Raw genomic sequence first — 12,930 nt, forward strand, 5'->3', positions numbered from 1 at the left:
TTAACAACTCTGTCATCTGCTTTAAATCCTTTTGATTTCTCCAGCCTGAGTGCCTGGAAGGAAACTGCAGCTCTTCCCTGAGTGGTGCTGCTGCCTCTGGCTTGCTCTGGACACTTTTGATGTAGGAGAGGAGAATTTGTGAGCAGGGGCAAATGAAAGGGATTTGAGTTCAGGGATTATCAGCACCCAAGGTCAGGGTGATCTCAGAACCTCAGGCACAGCTGCTCCTGTTTCCATTTGTCCTGGGCATGAGGTGGCTCCAGAATCACAGAATGGCTTGGATGGGAATGAACCTTTAACACCCACCCAGTTCCAACCCCCTGTGCAGGTCAGGAGCAACTTCCACTCACCCAGATTACTCCAACATCAGCCAGCCTGGCCTTGGACACTTCAGGGATCCAGAGGCAGCCACAGCTTCTCTGGGCACCCTGTGCCAGGGCTCAGCATCCTCACATGAGCAATTCCTTCCCAATATCCCATCCAGCCCTGCCCTCTGGCACTGGGAGCCATTCCCTGTGTCCTGTCCCTCCATCCTTGTCCCCAGTCCCTCTCCAGCTCTCCTGGAGCCCCTTTAGGCTCTGGAGCGGGCTCTGAGCTCTCCCTGGATCCTTCTCTTCCCAGGTGAGCGTCCCCAGCTCTCCCAGCCTGGCTCCAGAGCAGAGGGGCTCCTTGGAGCAGCTCTGTGGGGTCCTCTGGAGCTGCTTTAACACATCTATGCCTTTCTTCTGCTGGGGAGCCCAGAAGATGCCATTGATCAGTGTCTTGGCACAACCCTGCAATTCTTGGCACTGGGATCTATCTGGCTGGAATTACTGAGCTCAGCCCAGGCTCCTTTCCTTACTGGGCAGTGAGGAAGAACCCAGCTGCATCCCAGGAGTTCTGCAGGTGCAGAAGGTGGGCAGTGGGAGCTGTGGGGTGCAGGTACCTCCCTGCCCTTCCCTGAGCACATTCCCCACTCCCTGCCTGCTTAGATCACTCCCCTCTGGTGTTGAGACTCTTTCCATCTCTCCCACCCTTGGCTCAGGGGCCAGCAGTACCTGATGGATATGGCACTGTGCCACCAGCCTCACCAGTGACCTCAGCAAAGCCCCCTCCCTCTCCTGCTGCTGAAAATCCAGGATGAAAGGCAGTATCTCATACAAAGGAAGGTCTGAAGGTGATGCTGGCACACAGCTCTCCTTGTTGTAGCTGTCTGTACTCCCCATGTCCTTCTCATCCTCAGGAATCTAAGGGCTCTGTTCAGCAAAGGACTGCAGTAATGGGCTCATGGCAGTGTGCAGTTAATCACCAGGCTACATCCAAAGGAAAAGAGAAACCCTTTGCTCATAAAAAGGGTGGAAAAGGGATCAAGTTTTGCATAAATCAAGAGATCTTTGCAGCAGCACGGTGCCATTGCTGGGAAAATTCATGGGGACCTCAAAGATAAGGAGAACAGGAGTGCTGAGCACCATAAGGTTGTATTTTAAAAACCCCACAGTTCATCTCTTTTTTTTTGGATGTTAGAGAAAATTGTGTGGGCAGAAGTAGTGGTAGAGTCTCTGCACTTGTATCAGGGAAGCTGCTGATGGGTTTCACCAAATATTTTCATGGTGAATTGAGATTGTGGAGGAAATAAATGATAGAGCTCTCCAAAACGCCTGGAGGTTCCTTGTGAAGGGTGGCAAACTGGATTTCTGGGCTTTGAGGGTTCAGCCATGGGGGAGTTATCAGAAAGACAAAGAGATAAATCCAGGATTACTGCCAGGGTGTTTGCTGATTGTAAATTTACCCATGAGATGTGCGACAACCGCTGGAAAAACCAAGAGTGCCCATGAAAATATCCACAAATCAGTTTAAAAAAAAAACCCAAATCCTCAGTGCTTAAAACAAGTTCTGCAGGGAGAAGAGGTGGAGATGCCAAAACTGGGAGGAGCTTTGATAGCCAGCGTTGAAAAGTCGTTTCCTGAGTGGGAGGATGGAAGGATGGAGAACCACGGGAACGCTGCCTTTCCTATTGCCCCCCACATTCCCTTTTTTGCTGGGCCATATTTATTATTTCACATGGGTTATAACTTCCTCCTTGGCACACGGGGGTGTGGGAGGGGGAAGGAAGTGACACTTGCTTTCTTTGCAGGACTTTGGGAAGAGCTGCAGAGTAAAGGTTGGCTCTGAGAGCTCGCTGCAGATTCCTGCAGGTACCTCGGGTGAAGTAACCTGAAACTTGGCATTTGGGGTGTGGCAGAGGAAGATTGCAACCTGTCCAGTTTTGCCTTGGAACGTTGCACACTGTGGAAAAAAAACTGGGTTTTTTTTTAATGCTTTTTTTGTCTTTTAGGCTTTCAGTGGCTCGATGGGTTTGGGGCAGCCGAAGGTGGCTGGGCTTTGTTTGCCTCCAGAGCCCTGTTTCCCTTCACACAGCCACAATAAGGCAGGAAATGGGTTTCTTGTCCAGCCAGCCTGGTTTTCTCGACAGCAGAAGCTCCCTGGGTCCTGCTGGGAAGCTCTCCAGCTCTGCTCACCCCCACCTCTCTGTGCAGCATCCAGCATCCAGCCCAAGCTCAGCCTCACCTGGCTCTGCACAGTGCTCCTTGGAGTTTTTCTACCTTTTACCTCAAAAAAAACCCAAAAACAACACCCAAGCAGCTTTGCCTGTTCCTTTTTATGTCATTGTACAAAATGTGGCTGTCACACCCACCAGCTTCCTTTTAGATTTTACCCAGCTCTGGGCTCTGGGTGCCTTGAATAAAGGGATTTATGCCTGGACATGGCAGTGGCAGGCTTTTCTCCTGGCATGACCAGACTCTCAATGTGACATTCAGAGCTGTAAAACACTCCCTGACAATAGCTTGTGTTGTTCAAAGAGCAGCATAAATAGTCGAGGGGTTTTTTTTTGGTTTGGTTTTTTTTTGTGAGAAGAACAACATCTCTCCAGGCTGGCTGGGGAGGCAAAGGGCAGGCACTGTTGGAATGTGGAGGGGAAACTCAGGAAAAGGGGCTTGAGGTTGTTTTCTAGAAGATTTCTAACATCATGGCATTGGGCTGTCTCTCAAACAAGGTGTTAGGGCCTCTGGTTTTTTTTACACATGTTTTTATACAGAATAAAATCATTCCACCATCCAGGTTTCTGTGTTTGCAGGGACCTTGTGGCTCTGCACAACTCCCTGACAGGAGGAGCAGCCAGGCTCTGCTGCCAGGGAACAGGAACAGGATGAAAGAGCCTCAAATTGTGCCAGGGGAGGTTTAGATTGGATATTTTTTCATGAAAAGGGGTGTCCAGCCCTGGCACAGCTGCCCAGGGCAGTGCTGAGTCCCCATCCCTGGGGGCATTTAAAAGCTGTGTGGATTTGCTATTTGGGGACATGGGGCAGTGCTGGCCTTGGCAGTGCTGGGGGAATTCAGAGGTCTTGGAGGGTTTTTCAGCCTTTTTGATTCTGTGATTGTACCCAGGCTTGAAAACCTCCAGGGATGGAAATGGCCCAGCTGACTGACCTCATGGTGGAAAAGCTTCTCCCTGCACCTTGAACATCTCAATTCATCTTCTGCCCATCACCTCCAGAGCCTGGCTCTCCCTTCTCCCCCATGTCCTTGGAGATGCTGCAGAGCTGCTCAAAGTCCCTTCTTCACCTGGTGCTGGTAGCTAAATATGCTCAAAGAGAAAAAGAGAGAAATATTTGTGTTTGTGCACCTACCACATACCTCAAATTAAACTCAGAAAAGGAAATTTTTTGAAGAAGCTACCAAAAAGATGCGTTAGAAATTCAGTGGCATTTCTTCCTGGTTCATTATCCCATGTATCTGGTGATGTGCTTCTTCTGAAACTTTCATAGAAAAATATTTATTTTTTAAATTTTGCTGCAGTCTTTACATTCCTTGCTGCCAGTACCTAAGAGGTGAGGTGATCCCAGCATTATTTTGTCAGGCATCTTTTTGGTGCTGTGACTTGAATACAGGGCAGAGCAACTGCTGATTTAATTCAATATGATTTTTATCTTCTTTCTTACAATTTTTATTTTTTAAAAATCAAGAATTTCACCACCAAACCAGCTTCTTTTTTTGTTGATTTCTCCAATACTGTGAAAATGAAGCCCTGAATAAATGTATTTTGTACCATGAATGTGCAGAGAGAAAAGCTTTTGTGCACCCTTTAGACACAACCTGATCTCAACCTCATCTATTAAAATTTCATATTTGTAAAAAAAACTTAAATAAGCTTATTTTCTTTAAAAAAATGTTTATAAAATGAGCTTAAACTAGGAGGGAAAAAAACAAACAACCTCATGCAGTAGCTGTGGCCATGCCCAGAGTCTGCCCAGCACGTGCCATGGGTATGAATGAGCACTGGCAGTTTTGTCTCGGGGCTGGATTAAGCACAGTTGCTACTGGAAACTGCAGAGCCCAGCTCAGGGAGGCTGATCCTCTCCAAAACAGAGTCCCTGCTCCTGGCAGGGGGTTGGAACTGGAGGATCTTTGAGGTCCTTTCCACCAAAAAGCATTCTGTGATGCTGTGAAAGCACCACCGTGCCCCTGCAGCATCACTAAATGTCACTTCATGCATTCTGACCTCCAGCAGCAGCCAGGGGAGGCTTTTCCTTCTGGGATTTGCTTTGAGCTGCAATGTCCTTACCTTCATTTCTTTAAAAAAAGTCTTTTTTTTCAGGACTCACACCCCACAAAGTTTGGGTTTCTGCAGTTGTCAGTCCCAGAGCAGCAACAGTGGCTTGGTTTTGAGATGTAAAACAAAAGCTTTTGTGCAGCATGGCTGGTGTGTGCTGCTTTCTGCTGTCAGAAGGGAAGCTGAGCCTTGTGCTCAGCCTGTTCCTCCTTTGAGCTGGCCCCTGTCAATCAGCAGAGCTCTCAGAATGTGTGGGATAAAGCTCCAAAATCCAGCTGGGGAGTGGTGCCTGCACTGCTGGGGTTGGGGGTGTGCAGGGCTGCCCACGTGCAGTCAGCTTTGCACAGTCATTTTTGGACTCAATAATCCTTCTGGGTCCCTTCCAACTCAGGACATTCTGTGGTTCTAATCTGGGATCTCTGATCTGTAGCAGAACTTGGTAGTTTTCTTACCCACAGCTCCTGGATCCCATTCATTCTTTCTAGACTCAGTCTAATAAAGCCAGCTTTAAACTGCAGCCTTGCTCTGTGAAGGGACAGGGTGGTGTGTCATCCCCTCCAGGATCACTGGGAGGTCCATGAATGGTCTCTGCACAGGACATGTGGCATTTTAGTAAATTTTTAGTCCCTTTTAGTACTTAAAGGGACTTAAAGAGGGAGGGTGGCTTTTTATACAGGCAGATAGGACAAAGTGGGGGATGGTTTTAAGATAGGAGAGATTAAATTAGATTTTCAATTTAAATTCTCTACTTTGAGGCCCTGGCACAGCTGCCCAGAGATGCTGTGGCTGCTCCATCCCTGGGAATGCCCAAGGCCAGGCTGGATGAGGCTTGGAGCAGCCTGGGATAGTGGAAGGTGTATTGGAATGAAAGATCTTTTGGGTGCCTTCATCCCAAGCAATTCCATGATTCTGTAAGGCCTTTTGCTGCAGGGAGATCTCCCCTCCCCATGCTGACCTGCCCTTTGCAGGCTGAGAAAAGCACAGTCAGGTTTTATTTCACCCTGGCAGCATATTTTAAAACCAAGCTGACAGAGCAGAGAAAAGGTGTCGAGGCAGTGGTGATTATTGGGAGTGTTAGAGCAGCATGGGGAATGCAAGAATGCAGAAATTATAAGAATCCTATTGGGCTGGGTTGTTTGGATCACAAAAACTACTTGCTTTTAGGGTTTTTTTCAGATATTTCCTCTTTTTTTTTTTTTTTTTTTTTTTTGTCATTGACTGCTGTGCTTTAGTGAAGCCCCCCTGCCCTTTGGGAGGTGCTGCTGCTCTCTGTAGCTCTCAAGGCAGTTTTGCCACCAGGACCAGCCTGTCCTCTCTGTTAGCAGAGAAATCCTCAGCCCTGGCAGAGCAATGACCTCCAGTTTATGCTTATATACCTGGAATTCTCCCTGGAGCTGTGTTGGGCAACAGGGAGCGTGATTCCACATGTGTTTTATGTAAGCCAGAGAGGATTTTGGGTGTTGTGTTGGAGAATCAAAGCCCTATTTGGGGGAACCTGCAGTCTGACTATCCAGTTGGACAAGCTCAACTTTCCCTGCAGTTTAAGTAGACTCTGCCAGAATGTTAATTGTGCCAGGCTCCAGAGCTACCTTTAACTCCTTAGGAGCCTGTAGGGTTTCCAAGCCACCCTCACTCTCCTTTTAAAATGGAAAACAACAGCTTTGGGTGTCTGTGTCCGTCACCCACTCATCCTCCTGGAAAGCTGTTGTGGCTGCAGTGTGTTTTTTGGGATAATCCAGGATGTTTCTGCACTGCTCAGGAAGGTCCTTTCCTCCCATCTGCTTCCCCATTGTGTGGAAGTGGGGATTTCCCTCAGAGCACAGTTTTTACCTTTACTCATCCCAGAAATTCCTCCTCTTTGAGGCTGACTGTTTGATACCCATAATGTCTTGGCACTTCAATTCTGTTTACTTGTTCTCAGTTTATGGCACTTTCCTAACTAAATCCAACCAGAATAAACAGCATCCAGAGGGAGAAATTCCAGTTTATTGTGAATATCAACAACACTGGAGGAACAGATGTTCAGATCAGGGGCAAACTCACTCAAAAATCATTATCTCATTTATTAGAAGGCAAAAAAAAGAGCTTCAGGTGTCAGAGATAGAGAAGGGATCATCTCCAGTTTGGTTTGTTGTGGTGTTGTGGGAGCACAGGTGCTCCTAGTCCCAGCTGGAGCTGTCCCCTGGAAATGCTGGAAGCTTTGTTGATTTACATGGATGCAGAGTGCAACCCTGCCTGCAGATTGTTATTATTTTACCATCTGTAAAAGTTTCTGCAGCAAAACCTTCCTTGGAATAGAGAAGGTGTAGGATAGTAAGGAAAACAGGCATAAATTAAGGCAAAACCATTTGGGTTTGTTCTTGCTGCAGGGCAATAGTGGGAGAAGAAAAAAGAAAATTAACCTCCTTTTTCCCAGGATACTGCCTTACCTGGAGCATGTACCTTCCCTGAGAGGTGGCAGATGGATTTCTTTGTTTTTCTTCAGGCTTGTGAAGCATCCAGGATTTTTGGAGCTGTGTCCCTCAATAGTTAGATTTAGATGTCTCCTTGTAGCCTGGCATATTCCAGCTGCTGCTCCACACTCAGGATCTTCTGATGCCATCCTGGGCTCTGTGGCAGCTGGGAGGGTCTTTAAGGTCCCTCCCAACCCAAACCATTCTGGGATTCTGTGATCCTGTGTTGTTGAGGGTCTGAGTACTTGTCACCTTCACTGTTATTTTTTTTTTTTAATTTTTTTTTTTTTTTTTTTAAGTTTAGGTAATTAATTATCTCAAACAAGTCCTGGTAGCTAGGGATTATCTGTGTGGGAAGGCAGAGTCCTGGCTGGACACTGGACTTTCACTCGAGGGAAGGACTTGAGTGAATTTGAACCAAAAATGTGTAGGTTAAAATTTAATTTAAAAAAAAAAAAAAAAAAAAGAAACAAACCCAACTTTTTAGAAGCAGCATTTTGTATTTTAAGCAAAGAATACAGAGCTATGGGCAGACTTCCAGAGAAGCAAAAAACTCATTTTATTGTTGGAGTAGGGTTTTTATTGGTGAAACAAAAGTGAAACCCCCAAAGGGAACAGAGACCTGAGCCTGCAGGAGATCCCCATGATGGATGAAAGGGAAGCTCCACAGCTGCACACAGCACCTGCCACCACAGCCCAGCCAGAGCTTTCCCACCCATCAGCAGCTCTCATCCATGATTTCTGGCTCCATTCTCCATCTCCAGTATGTCCAAAGGTCACAGAATTCCCTTGGTGGGACTCTGTGCAGAGTTGGAAGGATCCCACTGCTGGTGTGATGAGTCCTGCTGTCCACTGTATCCCCCCAAAACAAACATCAAAACCTCTGCAAGGAAAAAAATCAGATCCTGGATCTTTTGCTGCTTTTGGGAACCTGGAGGGGGCTCCTCCAGGGCTGCACCTCCAGGAATTTGTCCTTTTCATTGTCACAAGACTCTTAATGCTTCCAGACCTGATGCCCATGAGGGTTTGTGCCACAATTCTCCTGATCCTTATGTCTGCCAAGACCCCAGTGGTGTTTGTGGGGCAGGGGGTTGGCAAAACTCTGAATTTTATCCAGCCAAAAAACTACAGCAGAGCCAAAGTTAATGTTTTGGTGCAAAGTGCTGGTCAATCCAGAGCAGAGAACAGCCTGGTTCTGCAGTGTGTCCATCCCTTCCCTCTTGGGAGTTACCTGTGGGGGGAGTTGTGTCCAGGTTTGGGTTGGATGATGGGGAAAATTCCTTCACAGAAAAGGTTTTCCAGCCCTGGCAAACCTTTTCCACTTCCCCAGGTGGAGTCCCCATCCCTGGAGCAATTTAAAAGCCCTGTGGATGTGGCACCTGTGGGTTGGTGGTGATCTTGCAGTGATGGGGGAATGGTTGAATTTGAAGTTCTTAGAGGCCTTTTCCAACCTAAATAATTTTATGATTCTAGAAAATTGTGTGGATTTATTCACAAACTTTATTTAGAGCCTGATGGTCAGGCCTGGAGATGAAGCTCTTCCATGAACACACTGAAGTGGTGCAGTGACAGTGGCAGAAGTGAAACCCATTTTCCTTTGGTCTCTGCTGCTCTGTTTTTTGGGGGTTGTTTTTTTGTGTGTGTTTTTTTTGCTTGTTTAGCTTTGTTAAAAGCCTTACTCTGCACAGTTGTCATCTGCTGAGGATTTGTTTGAGGTTCAGCTAGAGCAGGATGGGGTTGAGGTGTCACAGGGTGTGTAGGTGTGTAATGGGGTGTCCTGATCAGCACTGATAACAGATCTGGGTTATCTGGTTTTTTAACCAAAAAGGGTTCTGAGGAACCCAAGTGTCAGTGACAGGCAGCAAGGAACTGTTGCTTTTTGAGCTGCTATAACTCTGATCTTGTGTCCCAAAGGAGAGAGGCACAATATCCTGGCTATAACAATGTTGTATTTATATCCTCAGCTCAGAATTCCATCTTTGGGAGGAATGAAGAATATCCTGTTGCTGTCCAGTGCTGTAACTTGCTGGAGCTTGATCCTTGGGTTGCTTCCTGAAGGGTCACTCCCTCTCCCTGTCCCAACTCTTTCATGCACAAAAGTCCCAGCCAAAACCACCACTTGACTCCTGCATCATGTGGATCTGCCTTAAAACCAGATCCTGCTTGCTTTCAAGTGGATAAATCTCTGCCTGGGGGTCTGGTGGAATGATGGGCAGGAAAACCCAACTGAAACCTCTCCTGGCAGGAACAGTTTCCATCCCAGTGATTGGCACTGGTGAGCAGAGCAGGGAGTGGCAGTACAGGTGGGATGTGGGTGAGGGACAGCCCATGTGTCCCTTGGTCAGACATGGAGATCCTGGAGTTTGACATTTGGCAAGCAAAAAGCATGATGGGATATGGGAATTATTTCCCAGAACTTTTAGGGAAGCCAAAATCATAGAATCCTGGAATGCTTTGGTTGGAAGGACTTTGAAGACCATCTCATTCCAACACCTTCCACTATCCCAGGCTGCTCCAAACCCTGTCCAGCCTCCTTGGACACTGCCAGGGATCCAGGGGCAGCCACAGCTTCTCTGGGCACCCTGTTCCACTGCATTCATTCACTCCCAAAATGTCCAGGATACAGCACAACCTCCTCTTGGTGTGCTCTGTTCATGGACAGACACCTTCCCAAAAATGAAACCAGCCCTGAGCCAGCATCAAAAGCTGCTCTTGAAGCATTTTGTGAGGTTCTGCCCCATGGCCACTCATGTCCCCAGTGTCCAAAACCTCGTGTCCATCCTCCCTTTGCTGCTCCCAGCAAACCTGAGCTGTGCAGAGCACAGCTGGTGGTGCCAGTGGGTTTTTTTCCCCCCTTCATACTTTTGTTTATGCATTAAGGAAGTCAAAAGAGGAAGAGGAATAGAAAGGTTGCAAATGTTTTGCTTAGAAATGAGACCTCAGTGACTGGGCTGCACGTTGCCCTGTGTGGGACACGTTGGGCAGCTCTGGTGTCCCTGGTGAGAAGAGCAAGGTGCCCTCCCAAGGTGTGCCCAGGTAAGGTCACAGCTTGTTTGTGTATCTGCTACATCCCTGTGGCCCAGAGTTCCTGTGGAAACAGGCTGGGAGAGCTGGGGGTGTTCAGCCCAAAGGAGTGAAGGCTCAGGGGAGATCTTCCAGCACCTTCCAGTGCCTAAAGAGGCTCCAGAAGAGCTGGAGAGGGACTGGGGACAAGGGATGGAGGGAGACAGGACACTGACAAGAGAGTTTAGACTGGATATTGGGGAAAAATATTTTACTCTGAGGGTGGGGAGGCCCTGGCACAGGGTGCCCAGAGAAGCTGTGGCTGCTCCTGGATCCCTGGGAGTGTCCAAGGCCAGGCTGGACAGGGCTTGGAGCAACCTGGGACAGTGGAAGGTGTCCCTGCCCATGGCAAGGGGTGGAACTGGATGATCTTGAAGGTTCCTTCCAACCCAAACCATTCCATGATTCTGTATGCCAGTGTTTGACTGTCAGATCTTCACTAATGAAAGCCTCTCACATGCAGTTGTGCATCCACTGGCTTCCCAGAATGTGGCCACCTCTGCATCCCAGGATTTCTGTTCTTCCCAGCTGTATCACTTTAATTTGTAAAGGATGCCTCTTTTCAAACAGCTTTGCCCTGTCTCTTTGTACATTCCAGTCTAAAAACCAAGATGTAAAAGAGGCACCAGGAGATCGTAGGGTGCTCCTGCTCCAGGATCAGGAGCAGACCTGGGCTGCAGCTTGGGAGCACCAGGGAATGGTTCCTCTGTGCACACAGAGGGCGAGGGAAGGGAAGCAGAGAGGTTTGCCAAGGGAAACGGTCCTGTTCCACACAGAGTGTTTTCTTTGGGTGCTTGTTCCCACCCCTGGGCCGGGATGGAGCTGGCTTTGGGAGGCTGAGCCCGCCGGGTTTATCTCGGGGTGTGGCTGCTGCAGGCTCTTATCAGGTGTGTCCTGGTGAGCAAAACCTTGCAAACAAAAGCCTTTCACCTCCATTTGTGCACTTGGCCAGGGATTGGTGTCTGCACGGGATGGGATTGGCTCACAATTAGTGTCTGCAAGAAAACTGATGGGTTTTTTGGTCTTTAATGTATAGATATTTTGGGGGATGGAAATCCTTGGTACAGATGAATGAGGTTAGAAACACATTGAGGCCATATAGAATTAGATTAGAATTATAGAATATTAGAATTATGCAGTCATTAAGGTTGGAAAAGACTTTTCAGATCAGCTCTGGAAGGAGTTGCCATGGTTTAGAAGCGTAGGAAAGCTTTTCCTCCTGCAAACTGCCGGCGTGTTCAGCTGTCAGCAGAGAGCAGGATGCTTTCCTTGCTCCCAGCTGCTCCTTTAGCTCTGACAGCCTGTTTGCTGGGATGAGAGGAGAGCCATCAACAGGCAAAACTGCAAGAGCTGCCACGTTTGTTGCTGTCACACCTGCGTGGTGGCACTGCCAGCACAGCAAACAGGCAGGTAGAGTAAATAACGCTGGGTTTATTTATTTATTTATTTATTTTAGTTCTTTTCTACAAGAAAGGAGATAACGACTGGATGCTGTCCCATTTTTCAGGCTAGGAATTGTTTGCCAGACTTGAATTACAGGAATTGCTGTGGTGAGGCAGAGCAGCTCCATGAAGTGGGAGCTGGCAGGGGCTGGGGAGGCTCCGCACGCTGTCAGGAGCGATTAAAGGAGCTGTTTGTGATGGAAACAAAACCAAATTGGGCTGATGCTTTAAGGGGAAATAAAACAGGGAAGAATAACTTTATTGAGCTTGTTTATTAAATCTTGCTGTGTTCCCTTCTGAGCAGCACAGACTGCTGGAGCTGCCGGTGCAGCCAGCTCGTGTTTTGTCTTTCCCTTTTCTGAACTGATTTGGTGTGGAGAGGCTTTGGAAAAAACCTTTTAATATCCTTTTGGCTTAGCTGCAATCCCAAACTGATCTGCTGGTGTCAGACTATAACTAATTCTCACCAAAGAGTGCAGAGAAGAGGCTTTAAAGCTGTTGTTTTGATAAGATGGTGGCTGTTCAGAGGGGCTTGGGAATTTTTGGGTGTTAAGATGTTGATGTTGGCCCATGCCAGTATCCATATTCCATCACAGGGAGGGAGAGATGAGTTTGCTTTCACTGCTAAACTACTTAGAGAAGGTTCTGCTGAAAGATGGGGGGAAAAGGCACCATCCAGCCACACATACTCAAGGGGAGCAGCAGAAGAGCAGAAGGGAGCTGGCTGCAGATTTTTTCCCTTTCTGTCTCACTAATTCCTTTGGCCCTGCAGCTGAAACAGTTCAGTTCTGCTCCCTGCTCCTGCTGGTTGTGGAGCATCTCCCAGTTCCCACGTGCCCCTGACCTTTTAGTGTTTCATCCTTCCACCTTTATTGAAGACCATCCAGTCCCACCCCTGCCATGGGCAGGGACATCTTCCACTAGCCCAGGCTGCTCCAAACTCCATCCAGCCTGGCCTTGGACACTTCCAGGGATCCAGGGGCAGCCACAGCTTCTCTGGGCTACTTTTTCCAGGCTGCCCCTGGGCTGCTTTGGTGTTTCACACCCTTATTCTGTGAGCATTGATGATTTTTTGGTGCTGTACAGAGTGTATTGTGTTTGCTCTCACCTGTGGCACAGTGAGTGTTACCAGATGGTTTGCTCAAAGTTGATTTTTTTCTTTTAACACTTCTAGTAGTAGTAGCTTAGTGCTTGCTGCTCTTCTACTCTATGTTTTTTAGCCAGGCAAAGTGCCAGCACGTCTGTTGGAGAAAAAACTCCTGGCTGGATCCTGGAGAATAAACCAAGCTCAAAGTTCCTCTGAAGGGAGAAAATTCAAGTCCCACAGGGAGGATTTTTCAAATGGTCCCATTTGGTAAATTAGTGACTGATTGTGGAAGAA

The 12,930-nt window shown here is 47.8% G+C and overlaps 1 protein-coding gene across 3 annotated transcripts in view; it reads left to right on the plus strand.

The window, feature by feature from the left end:
- Positions 1-12,930, plus strand: part of PTPRA (protein tyrosine phosphatase receptor type A) — a 113,773-nt gene that overhangs the window by 37,488 nt on the left and 63,355 nt on the right. The window contains exon 1 of one of the 3 annotated variants that reach the window (XM_056489236.1): positions 9,986-10,080. The exons of the other annotated variants lie outside the window; for them this stretch is intronic. The gene's annotated coding sequence lies outside the window, so the exon portion shown is untranslated. Of the gene's footprint in view, positions 1-9,985; positions 10,081-12,930 lie in introns of those variants that run through there. 3 annotated transcript variants of the gene reach the window in all.

Source organism: Oenanthe melanoleuca, chromosome 4 (assembly GCF_029582105.1).
Source record: "Oenanthe melanoleuca isolate GR-GAL-2019-014 chromosome 4, OMel1.0, whole genome shotgun sequence".
In the NCBI taxonomy this organism is placed as follows: domain Eukaryota; kingdom Metazoa; phylum Chordata; class Aves; order Passeriformes; family Muscicapidae; genus Oenanthe; species Oenanthe melanoleuca.